This window comes from Bufo bufo, chromosome 5 (genome assembly GCF_905171765.1).
Source record: "Bufo bufo chromosome 5, aBufBuf1.1, whole genome shotgun sequence".
Classification (NCBI taxonomy): domain Eukaryota; kingdom Metazoa; phylum Chordata; class Amphibia; order Anura; family Bufonidae; genus Bufo; species Bufo bufo.
In genome coordinates this window covers 413,365,692-413,378,218 of record NC_053393.1, presented here as the reverse complement: position 1 = coordinate 413,378,218, position 12,527 = coordinate 413,365,692, and positions in this window count along the sequence as shown.

Here is a 12,527-nt window from a genome sequence, read left to right as displayed (position 1 = left end):
TAAACTGAGAGCCCAGGGAAGTCTGCACTCTCCTTCAGGGCCGACCCCACCTATAAGCAGAGTAGGCAACCGCGTAGAGCGCACTCTGCCTGGGGGCGACGGCCGCCGCCTGCGCCCCGCCCCCTACTTGTCATCCATCTGACATCATCTCCTTCTGTTCCTGTACTTGCCGGCCGGATGCGCTCCGATGAGTGCGTGCATGAGTTTGTTCACTTCGGGCAGAGAGAGCGGCACGCAGCTGACACACAGCTACGAGACCCTGGTGTATTTAAATCTCATTTAGGCTTTCTTTCAGAAAAGTTTCTCCTGGGATTTGAACTCACGACCTTGACACATCAGAGACAAGGCATTTACCCTCACAGCTGTGAAAGCTGTATTACCAGTTGCTTTAAAAAAAATAAAAAATAAGACTTCTACTGTAGGTAACTTTGATACCTAGTGTACATCCATACACATGTCATCTGCCCCAATACACCCAGCTCTGCTACATCCATACACAGTGTACTGGGGCAGCTGCCATGTGTATGGATGTACACTAAGTATCAAAGTTATATACAGTAGAAGACATATTTTATTTTATTTTTTAAATAACTGTCTATACAGCTCTCATAGCTGTGAGGGTAAATGCCTTGCCTCTGATGTGAAAGGTTGTGAGTTCGAATCCGAGGAGAAACTTTTCTGAAAGTGTTTATTTTATTTTTTTTAAATACCGGACTGCTACTTTACTGCCACAGGGGAGGGGGGGGGGGCTATTGGCGCCATGATACTGGCACATGGAGGGGGGAGGAGAGAGGCTCCCCGAACTTTACTGAATCCATGGAGCATCCTCATCCGTCAGGGCTTAAGTAGTCACTTACCACTCATAATAACAACCACTGGAAGCTCCTCAACCATCTGTTATCTACTATTGAGGGAAGGAGTAGGGAAGAGAACCTGTTGTCACTTATAGTAAGGGAAAAGCGATGGGCCCTTGTATCACTACTAGGGGAATCTTGCTGTATCTAGTACTATTGCCGAGCAGTAGTGTTCCCTGCTGCTGTTTCCTTAAGTAAAGATGTGTGGCACTGCTGTTGTACCTATTGGGGAGGAAGAGGTGTCTAGATACTACTAATTCTGGAGGATGGTGGGCGACCCTGCTGCTATTAAAGGGGTTCTCCGGGCTTGTATTATTGATGACCAATCCTTCGGCGTGGGGGCAGATGTTAGACCCCCCCCCCCCCCCCCGCTGATCTGATAGTGATGACCTATCCTCAGGATGTCATCAATACTAGAAGCCCGGAAAACCCCTTTAATACTGGGATTAGGCAATACTCCCAAAAGGTGCAACAGGATCGTAGACAAGCTACTGCAAGAAAAGTGCATATGAGACAAACTGCAACCGGGATGTGTGCACTGTTCATCCCTGACTCCAAGAACAAAGGGGCACATTTATTAAGACTGGCGTTTTAGACACCGGCACAGGCCTCTCCATAACTTTGGCGCATCCAGCGCCAGTTCTAAATGTAGGACAGCTTCATTTCTGTCTTACATTTAGACAATTTTCTACGCGTAAAACAGGCGTAGAAAATTATGAATAAAACCGGCCTTCCAGCCCGTCCCCTTTCACACGCAGCTGCTGGAAGGATCGCAAGCTATTCTCTTGTTCCCCGTACAGCACTCTCTCCACTGATTGCAAATATAAGACATACAGCATTAGGAAAATCATGCATTCCTAGTGGAATGCATCATTGTGTAATAGAAAGTAACACCCATGGCTGAATAAAACATATTATTAATGCTGGTCCACCAATGATTGTCACAGTGCCGGCACTATTAGATTGGCCTATTAGCCCTGTCAATCAAAGAAGATGGGGGAGTGTACTGAGCACTGAGGGACTAGGAGTAGTTGTGCTCCAAGAGCTACACCGCCCCTCAGTGCTCGAACTGCCTAACTGGCATCAGTATAAAAACGCCATAAGGGGGCATTAACATGACCATAAGTGTTTTGCGGTCTGCAAATTGTGGATCCACAAAACACGTATACCTACCACATGCATGCTGCATTACCACTGACTTCAATGGTTCCATGGTCACCATGTTGCGGCAAAGTATTGGACATGTCCTATCTCTTGAGTACTGGCTGCAGAGATGCAGAAGCACATTAAGGGCCTTTCCGCATACTTCCACATCCATGCGGCCGCACGTGAAAAGATAGGACATGGTGCAATATGCCGACCACAGAACCATTTAAGTCAATGGCCCTGATGTATCATGCCTTCACTCCAGAATTCAGGCTTCATTTGCACAAAAATGTTGTGACTTTTTGCATTTTTCGTAATCTCACTGCAAGTGGAGGGTGGAGTAGGAAAACTGGAGTAGACTTTTTTCTAGTGTTAGGTTTAAGAATGTGACATCTAATAAATGTGGCATAGAGTATGCTGACTAAGTTCAAATAAAACTGACATGGGTAGGGTTTCTGCAGTGTGTGACTGCTGCAGCATGCTGCTGCACCCTATAAGAAACAGAAAAACTAAAAAGGTCTAAATATTCTGCCATACCTCTAAGTGCTATTTATGTGGAATGCTCTCAATATCTAATACTAAAAGTAACCTTGAAAGTAGCCATTTGTTTCTATGGATACATATTCTCCTGAAGATAATTTTCCAGTATTGTCAACATTTCATCCTAATAACAAAGACAGAAATATTAGGTAATCTAAAGGCTAAGTTCAGCTGGACGTCAAGTGGTTGGAGTAATGTATTGCTACGTTACTGCAATTTTGTGGTGATTTTTTATGCTTATTGGTGCTTATGTTTTTGATAGATAATATGTCAAGAGGTCACAAAAGGGACAATCACACTTTCTTTTATTTTGGACTTTTCCACTGTAACTGGGGCATCCATAGGAGCCCCAGTTATAGGGGGTAACCCCCAATTGTGGGGGAATTAGATACAAGCAGAGCTGGTCTGGGTCTGCTAGCTATGTTCGAAGGCACCCAGGGATCATGTGATTGCCAGAGCGATAGAGGAAGAGGCATTGTAGAGTCAGGACCTGCACCACCCACCGTCAAAAAACAGCAGGTAGTCAGTCACTAAGCAGTTAAAAGCACTGTCTCACTAGAGACAACCCATCTCAAAACGTGGCTGCTCATCTCCCTAGGTCCAAGTCCTGGTACTGCTGGCAAAGTCATAAATGTAGCATTATATGGTGGGGATTTAGACGAATGGCTGACCATATAATGCAAGGTGAGCTCAAATAAGTCAGAAAGAGAGCCAAGCTTCCTTCTGGTGTATAAAGTGGGGTCCCAAGTAGAGATGAGCAAATTAATTTGGAAATGTAACAATTTTTTTCAAAAAGTTCTGATTCTAACAAATTAGAATTTTGTGTGATTTGATTAGAGGGAATGAAAGACGAAAGGAGAGAGGGAGAAAGTATGAGCGGGAGACTTTCAGAGCACTTTTGATTGGTTAAATTTATCCGAACCCAAATTGAATCGCATGAGCATTTTGGCCCAATGGAACCAGAATTTAATTTTGGGAAATTTGCTCACCTCTAGTCCCAAGAGGACATTTATGGCATGCATAATCAAAATTTCAATCAACATACAACCAACTTACAGCAACTGAAGGATCAAGTATTGTAATAATTACAAGGTATGATGTAACTGTCTTTGCGCCGTTCATCTAATAACCCTTATCTCTAAACACTTATTTAAGCAACATTCTTATCAGTAAGATAATAACTGAGCTGTAATGAGAGTTTATAATGTCAGAAAGCAGAGATAAGGAGTCCATCTGCTCCTGGTCTGACGGACAAGACCAATTAAAAAAATAATTTTTAGCTCAAAATGAGTATTAAGTAATTTAATTTAAAAAAATTGTCCCCAAAGGTGTACATCGCCTTTAAAAGGGGTAGTTTTTACCTAACGATGAACTGGAAGTAAGTAAACCAGGAACTGGAAGATAGACACTCTGGAGCCATCGCAGTGGACTGGAACGGCGGAAAGCAGGTAAGTATGAATCTTTCGCCGTATTCCCAGACAACCCCTTCAAGACCACATTCAGATACCCAATTGGTTTATATCTACAAAACACGGACGTATGTGGATGGGTGCACCAGTTTTTTTTCCAGATAAATACACTTTTATGAATGAGTCTCGTAGAAGAATGGAAAAAGGTGCATGCAGAGGGTTTCTCATTGGTCTATACAGAAAAAATGAAATGTGAACGGCATCATTTAGTATAACGGTTGCGTGTGCTATGGAGTGCTTTTGGTGTAGCGCATGGATAGAAAAGTCCATAATCTGAATCATAGAAACATAGAATGTGTCGGCAGATAAAAACCATTTGGACCATCTAGTCTGCCCAATATACTGAGTACTATGGATAGCCCCTGGCCCTATCTTATATGAAGGATGGCCTTATGCCTATCCCATGCATGCTTAAACTCCTTCACTGTATTTGCAGCTACCACTTCTGCAGGTAGGCTATTCCATGCATCCACTACTCTCTCAGTAAAATAATACTTCCTGATATTACCGTATTTTTCGCTTTATAAGACGCACCTGTTTATAAGACGCACCTAGGTTTTTGAGGAGGAAAATTAGAAAATAAATATTTTTAACCAAAAGGTGTGCTTTTGGTGGGTTTTATACTAATGGTGGTCTGTGGATGACACTATTATGGGTGATCTGTGGATGACACTTCTATGGAGGGGATCTGTGGATGACGCACTGTTATGAGGGATCTATGGATGACACTTATGTGATTATACCCCCATCATCCTAGAGAATACACTGATGTACTGTAGGTACTGTACATTGGTGTATTCTCAAGGATGAGGGGAGTTATGGTCAGATTAAATAGAAACACTATCCAGGGATCTGTAATTGGCATGTGTTTATATTAAATATGACTATAACCCCCCTCATCCATAGAAATCCACTCATATACTGCAGCACATGCGTGGATTCCTATGGATGAGGGGGGTTATAGTCATATTTAATATAAACACATGACAATTACAGAACAGTCCCTGGACAGTGTTTATATTAAATATGACTATAACCCCCATCATCCATAGGAAGCCACTCATATACTGCAGTATCTGGGTGGATACCTATGGATGAGGGGGGAAGGAAGGGGGGGGGTTGTAGTCATAGACACATTTGCAGTCATTTTTATATTGCCCTGAGCTCCACTCACCCGGGGACTGGGTACACAAAACCGCTGTACACAGCAGGAGCAGAGCTGGGTACAGCGGGAAATTGGAAGGAAGCTGATGGAGGTGAGGGCAGCACCACTGCGCTCACCACTAATCAGCAGGACTAAAGAAGTGCGGGCTGGCAGCAGAGCGCATTCATTGAAGCTGCCAGCCCGCCCAACGGTTCATTCCCCTTCTCCTGGTATGGAGATTTCAGAGACTTCCACTTCTGTTTTACCTCTTCTACCTCTTGAATCAGTAACTCTGGGCTTGTCTCCTCCGTTTTGACAATGTCCGCTTGAATTCAGGAAGGAAGCTCAGGACTTGCAGCTGGCTGCACAGCATCTAATGCTTTCTGCGTCGCTCCATGGAATCATCCACCAGGACTTTGGCTGGGATCTCGCCATCACCTTCTTCTTTACACCGCACGTCCAGACAAGTAGTTCGGGAGCAGGAAGCAGTGACAGGATGGCGGAGGGTTTTTGGATTCCCTCTCTAACCGCCCTTGTCTGGAGTCTGGACGTGCGGCGTAAAGAAGGTGATGCGAGATCCCAGCCAGTCCTGGTGGATGATTCCATGGAGCGACGCAGAAAGCATTAGATGCTGTGCAGCCAGCTGCAAGTCCTGAGCTTCTTTCCTGAATTCATACAAGAAGCGGACATTGTCAAAAGGGAGGAGACAAGCCCAGAGTTACTAATTCAAGAGGTAAAACAGAAGTGGAAGTCTCTGAAATCTCCAGACCAGGAGAAAATTCAGTTCAGTTTACTATAATAGCGGGCGGGCTGGCAGCAGCGGAGCACAATAAGTGAAGCCGCCAGCCCGACAATCCCTGGTGCAGTCTTGTAAAGGAAGCGGCAGAAGCCTTTAGTGAAGCCGCCAGCCCGCCCAACAGTTTAATGGCAGGCTCAGGAGTTGTTAGTGAGAGCTCCTGAGCCACCTAATTTTAGTTCTATTCGTTTTATAAGACGCAGTGACTTTTACCCTCCACTTTGGAGGGAAAAAAAGTGCGTCTTATAAAACGAAAAATACGGTACTTTTAAACCTTTGACCCTCTAATTTAAATGTCCTCTTGTAGCAGTTTTTCTTCTTTTAAATATTCTCTCCTCTTTTACCTTGTTGATTCCCTTTATGTATTTAAAAGTTTCTATCATATCCCCTCTGTCTCGTCTTTCTTCCAAGCTATACATGTTAAGGTCCTTTAATCTTTCCTGGTAAGTTTTATCCTGCAATCCATGTACCAGTTTAGTAGCTCTTCTCTGAACTCTCTCCAAAGTATCAATATCCTTTTGGAGATATGGTCTCCAGTACTGAGCACAATACTCCAAATAAGGTCTCACTAGTGCTCTGTAGAGCGGCATGAGCACCTCCCTCTTTCTACTGGTAATGCCTCTCCCTATACACCCAAGCATTCTGCTAGCATTTCCTGCTGCTCTATGACATTGTCTGCTTACCTTTAAGTCTTCTGAAATAATGACCCCTAAATCCCTTTCCTCAGATACTGAGGTTAGGACTGTATCACTGATTTTATATTCTGCTCTTGGGTTTTTACGCCCCAGGTGCATTATCTTGCACTTATCAACATTAAATTTTAGTTGCCAGATTTTTTACCATTCCTCTAGTTTTCCTAAATCCTTTTCCATTTGGTGTATCCCTCCAGGAACATCAACCCTGTTACAAATCTAAAGAATCAGGTCTAAGTCTGCACAGTTTGAATACTGAAATCCTATACCTTAATTTACTTTCTAAACAATCTAAATGTCAGATTAACAGTTGAAATCACAGATATGATAGTTGACATCATTTCCATTTCTCTTCCAGTGAATAGATCTATTCTGTCAAACTTCAGCCAACAGACGGCATCTGCATAAGCACAACCTGTCATCTTGTCAGTGTCATTATGGATGAAGCAGTGAGGAGAACAGCCAGGAGAAATACTACATATTGACACCACAGTTATGGTGATACGTTTAATTTAGATGGGATTACATACAGTGCAAATCATCAGCTGCTGGCTTGACATGCCCTCACCCTTTACCTCTCATGTCAGCTGGATTTATATGATGACTAGAAGCAACAACAAGAGAAATGTGGGACAGAAACAAAGCAACCAGAAAAAAAGAACATCTAAACCGGAAGCAGGTATTCAGCATTTTCCTACTATCCGCAGTAAAGGAAGATTCCCATCTGAAAGAGGTATTCCCAAGATCGACAACTATCCATAGGATACACCATAAATACTTAAAGGGGTTATCCCATCACAAAGATTTATCTAATAAGTGTATGATCCCCCTACCCCTCTTATGAATAGTACAGGTGTCATGCATGTGTGCTTCTTCTCGGTTCATCTCTTTTGGGGCAACCGAGTACAAGCGCTTGGCTTTTACTTGTCCAGTATGCCCACAGAGAGAATGTGAGCAGTAGTGCACATGCGTGACCGCCATTCCACTCATATGGAGGAACACATGGCTCCCGATGTGGCGATTGGCGGAGGCCCCAGCGGTCGGGCTGTGCCTGTATTTGATGTGGTTTAAGTTTCAAGTGCAGTTGCAGCCCAAAAAATTAGCGGTAATCCACGTGCGGCTACCATGAGTAGGCAGCACAGTGTGCTGGTACCAGTAACAATTTTTTTTATGGAAAGCCAAATGAAAATGTTTCAAGGTCCCAACACTTCCAAAATTGGAGATAAAGCAAACTCCAACTTTGGTTATCATCTTGTTTTTAGGTGTTGGTTAGGTCAGGTTCACATCTCTGTTTTGGAGAGGAGCTGACTGCCAGAATTACCATATCTACCGCTGGTCACCTCCATGGTATCCGGCATAAATGCCGGCTTTCTGCCAGAAAAGTGCCGATGTATATTTCCAGCAGAAATCCAGTGTTTATGCAGGATCTCATTATAGTCAATGGGGGTATGGTAATTCTGGTACTTCGCTCCTCTACCAGGACAGACAACCAGAATACCATAACAGAGGTGCGAACCTAACCTAACTTTCATAATAAATCTTCACAGCAATCACAGTCCTGTTTTCTACTCCTCCTAGTGGTGGCAACAGACAGAACTTTATTTTATACAGTGGATTTGGAGGTTGAATCAGAACTCAAACTCCTTACAAGACATATTATTAAAACTGGCATAACATTTTAAACCTATAAACAATATGATATGCAAAGTAGACTTTAAATGCAGTTTTACTTTACACACTGTCGAATGCATTTCCAATTAGTGGAAAAAATTCTAAAACTTTTTTGTTTTTGTTTTTTACATTAACAGACCTACAAAAACACGGTAAAGCAATTTAGGCATCTATTTAGAAATCTTCCTTTTTTTCATTATTGCACATATACAGCAGTGCCCACTCCTCTAATTTATAGCTACTATGGGTGTTCAGCTTCAGTGGTTAAGACCTCTGAATGTGTTGTAGTTTGTCTATATGATTGCTTCATAAGAAAGTTGGAACAAAAATGGTTGAAATTGGCATTTTGTCTCGGCAACAGCTGTACAAGGTTTTATGTCTATCCAATTAACACTACATGAACATATTCCTAAGTCGGAGAGAGACAGATTCCTTTCAGAGTGGCCGGGTTTGAAAAATGTACTTGTCCCTAACAGCGAAGACATACAGTAGACTCTTTTGAACTCCTAAAGTGCCCATATTTTAATTTTAATGCAGAATCTGAGGGGAGAGCTATGTTAGAAGAGTAATAAAGGACAAGTTATTGTATGTGCCGCTTCATTTCCGAATAGCTGAAAAGATTAATGCACTCATCTGCATTACTCTACGCAGCGTCTTCCCTATGAAAAACTGTGAGCAGTAGCATGTTCTTTATTGCTCAAATAACATATACGCTGCTAATTTTACATTGTCCATCCTTGCTGCAATTTGTCCATGAGGCACACATACAGACGGGCGTGCAAATACTTCATTGAAATGTAATTACCTGGAAACATCTGCCAGACTTTCATAGACAATTGTTATAAAAGCCAGTGCACAGAACATTGTATCCGAGTAAATGAAATATAAGAAAAGAGGCTTTTTGGCCATTGTTGGAAAAGCACAGACAAAAAAGCCATCTCTTCCATTCCATTATGACTGTTCCTGCCATAAACAAATGCAGTGGTAAACAAGTACAATGGTAAATGAGTAGTGTTGGGCGTGAATATTCGAATAGCAAATATTAATCGCGAATATCGGTACTTCGAGAATTTGCGAATATTTAGAATATTGTGATATATATTCGTAATTTCGAATATTCCAATTTTTTTTTATTTTTTTTTAGTTTTTCAGTAACCTCCCTTCTTGCTTGTTGGCCAATAAGAAAGCTGCAATGTCTTTGTCTGAGCTTAGCAACATCCCTAGCAACCAATAGGAAAGTTGCCTACCACTATATAAGAACCTCCCCAGCAGCCCTTGTATGCAGTATTTTGCAGATCTGAGAGAGACAGCAATGTTATTGCTGTGCTCTCTGCTTTCCTGTGTCATTACATTAGATAGTTAGTTAGCTTATATATATAATACAGACAGTTAGTGGGAGATAGTCAGTGTAGGTTAGATAGTGATATACAGTGCCTTGCAAAGTATTAACCCCCCCCCTTGACTTCGTATTTTGTTACATTACAGCCTTAAGTTCAATGTTTTGTTAATCTGAATTTTATGTGATGGATCAGAACTAAGTTGGTTAAGTAAAATGAGAAAAATATATAAATAAAACTATTGTCTAGAAATAGAAAACAGAAAATTGGCATGTGCGTATGTATTCACTGCCTTTGTTAGTGCAACCAATTTCCTTCAGAAGTCACATAATTAGTGATATGATGTCCACCTGTGTGCAATCTAAGTATCACATGATCCGTCATTACATAAACACACCTTTTTTGAAAGGCCCCAAAGGCTGTGACACCTAAACAAGAGGCATCACTAACCAAACACTGCCATGAAGACCAAGGAACTCTCCAAACAAGTAAGGGACAATGTTGTTGAGAAGTATAAGTCAGAGTTAGGTTATACAAAATATCCAAATCTGTGATGATCCCCAGGAGCACCATCAAATCTATCATAACCAAATGGAAAGAACATGGCACAAAAGCAAACCTGCCAAGAGACGGCCGCCCACCAAAACTTACAGACCGGACAAGGAGGGCATTAATCCGAGAGGAAGCACAGAGACCTAAGATAACCCTGGAGGATCTGCAGAGTTCCACAGCAGAGACTGGAGTATTTGTACATAGGACGACAATAAGCCGTACGCTCCATAGAGTTGGGCTTTATGGCAGTGGCCAGAAGAAAGCCATCACTTTCAGCTAAAAACAAAAAGGCACATTGTGAGTTTGTGAAAAGGCATGTGGGAGACTCCCAAAATGTATGGAGAAAGGTGCTCTAGTCTGATGAGACTAAATTAGAAATTTTCGGCCATCAAGGAAAACACTGTCTGGCGCAAACCCAACACATGACATCACCGAAAGAACACCATCCCCACAGTGAAACATGGTGGTGGCAGCATCATGCTGTGGGGATGTTCTTCAGCAGCCGGGACTGGGAAACTGGACAGAGTTGAGGGAAAGATGGATGGTGCTAAATACAGGGATATTCTTGAGCAAAACCTGTACCACTCTGTGCGTGATTTGAGGCTAGGACAGAGGTTCACCTTCCAGCAGGACAATGACCCCAAATACACTGTTAAAGCAACACTTGAGTGGTTTAAATGTGTTGGAATGGCCTAGTCAAAGCGCAGATCTCAATCTAATAGAAAATCTGTGGTCAGACTTAAAGATTGCTGTTCACAAGCGCAAACCATCCAACTGGAAGGAGCTGGAGCAGTTTTGCAAGGAGGAATAGGCAAAAATCCCAGTGGTAAGATGTGGCAAGCTCATAGAGACTTATCCAAAGCGACTTGGAGCTGTGATTGTGGCAAAAGTTGGCTCTACAAAGTATTATAAAGTACTATTAAAGTACTATAAAAATACATCTTCAAAGTTGTGGGCATGTTCTGTAAATTAAATTATGCAAATCCTCAAACAATATATGTTAATTCTAGGTTGTGAGGCACCAAAACACAAAAAAAGTCAAGGGGGTGAATACTTTTGCAAGGCACTGTAGTGTAGCTGATAGGTTCTGCTGTCCATACATACATGCTATATACAGTACAGACCAAAAGTTTGGACACACCTTCTCATTCAAAGAGTTTTATTTATTTTCATGACGATGAAGGCATCACAACTATGAATTAACACATGTGGAATTATATACATAACAAACAAGTGTGAAACAACTGAAAATATGTCATATTCTAGGTTCTTCAAAGTAGCCACCTTTTGCTTTGATTACTGCTTTGCACACTCTTGGCATTCTCTTGATGAGCTTCAAGAGGTAGTCCCCTGAAATGGTCTTCCAACAGTCTTGAAGGAGTTCCCAGAGATGCTTAGCACTTGTTGGCCCTTTTACCTTCACTCTGCGGTCCAGCTCACCCCAAACCATCTCGATTGGGTTCAGGTCAGGTGACTGTGGAGTCCAGGTCATCTGGCGCAGCACCCCATCACTCTCCTTCATGGTCAAATAGCCTTTACTTTCAAAGTTTTCCCAATTTTTCGGCTGACTGACTGACCTTCATTTCTTAAAGTAATGATGGCCACTCGTTTTTCTTTACTTAGCTGCTTTTTTCTTGCCATAATACAAATTCTAACAGTCTATTCAGTAGGACTATCAGCTGTGTATCCACCTGACTTCTCCTCAACGCAACTGATGGTCCCAACCCCATTTATAAGGCAAGAAATCCCACTTATTAAACCTGACAGGGCACACCTGTAAAGTGAAAACCATTTCAGGGGACTACGTCTTGAAGCTCATCAAGAGAATGCCAAGAGTGTGCAAAGCAGTAATCAAAGCAAAAGGTGGCTACTTTGAAGAACCTAGAATATGACATATTTTCAGTTGTTTCACACTTGTTTGTTATGTATATAATTCCACATGTGTTAATTCATAGTTTTGCTGCCTTCAGTGTGAATCTACAATTTTCATAGTCATGAAAATAAAGAAAACTCTTTGAATGAGAAGGTGTGTCCAAACATTTGGTCTGTACTGTACATAGTGCTGTATGTATGTATACTACATACATACATACATACAGAGTGCTGTGATGTCACAAGTTCACAACAATACTTAGCGCACCAATCACTAATAAGTAGTCAGACCTGTTAAAATTTGAAGTTGCACGTATTGCTCTAAGATATTCGCGAATACATGACAAGTATTCTACCAAATATTTGCGAAATATCTCAAATTCGAATATTGCCCCTGCCGCTCATCACTTATAAGTAAGTTCCGTTTGTCTTTATAAATGGGTATTATAATTAA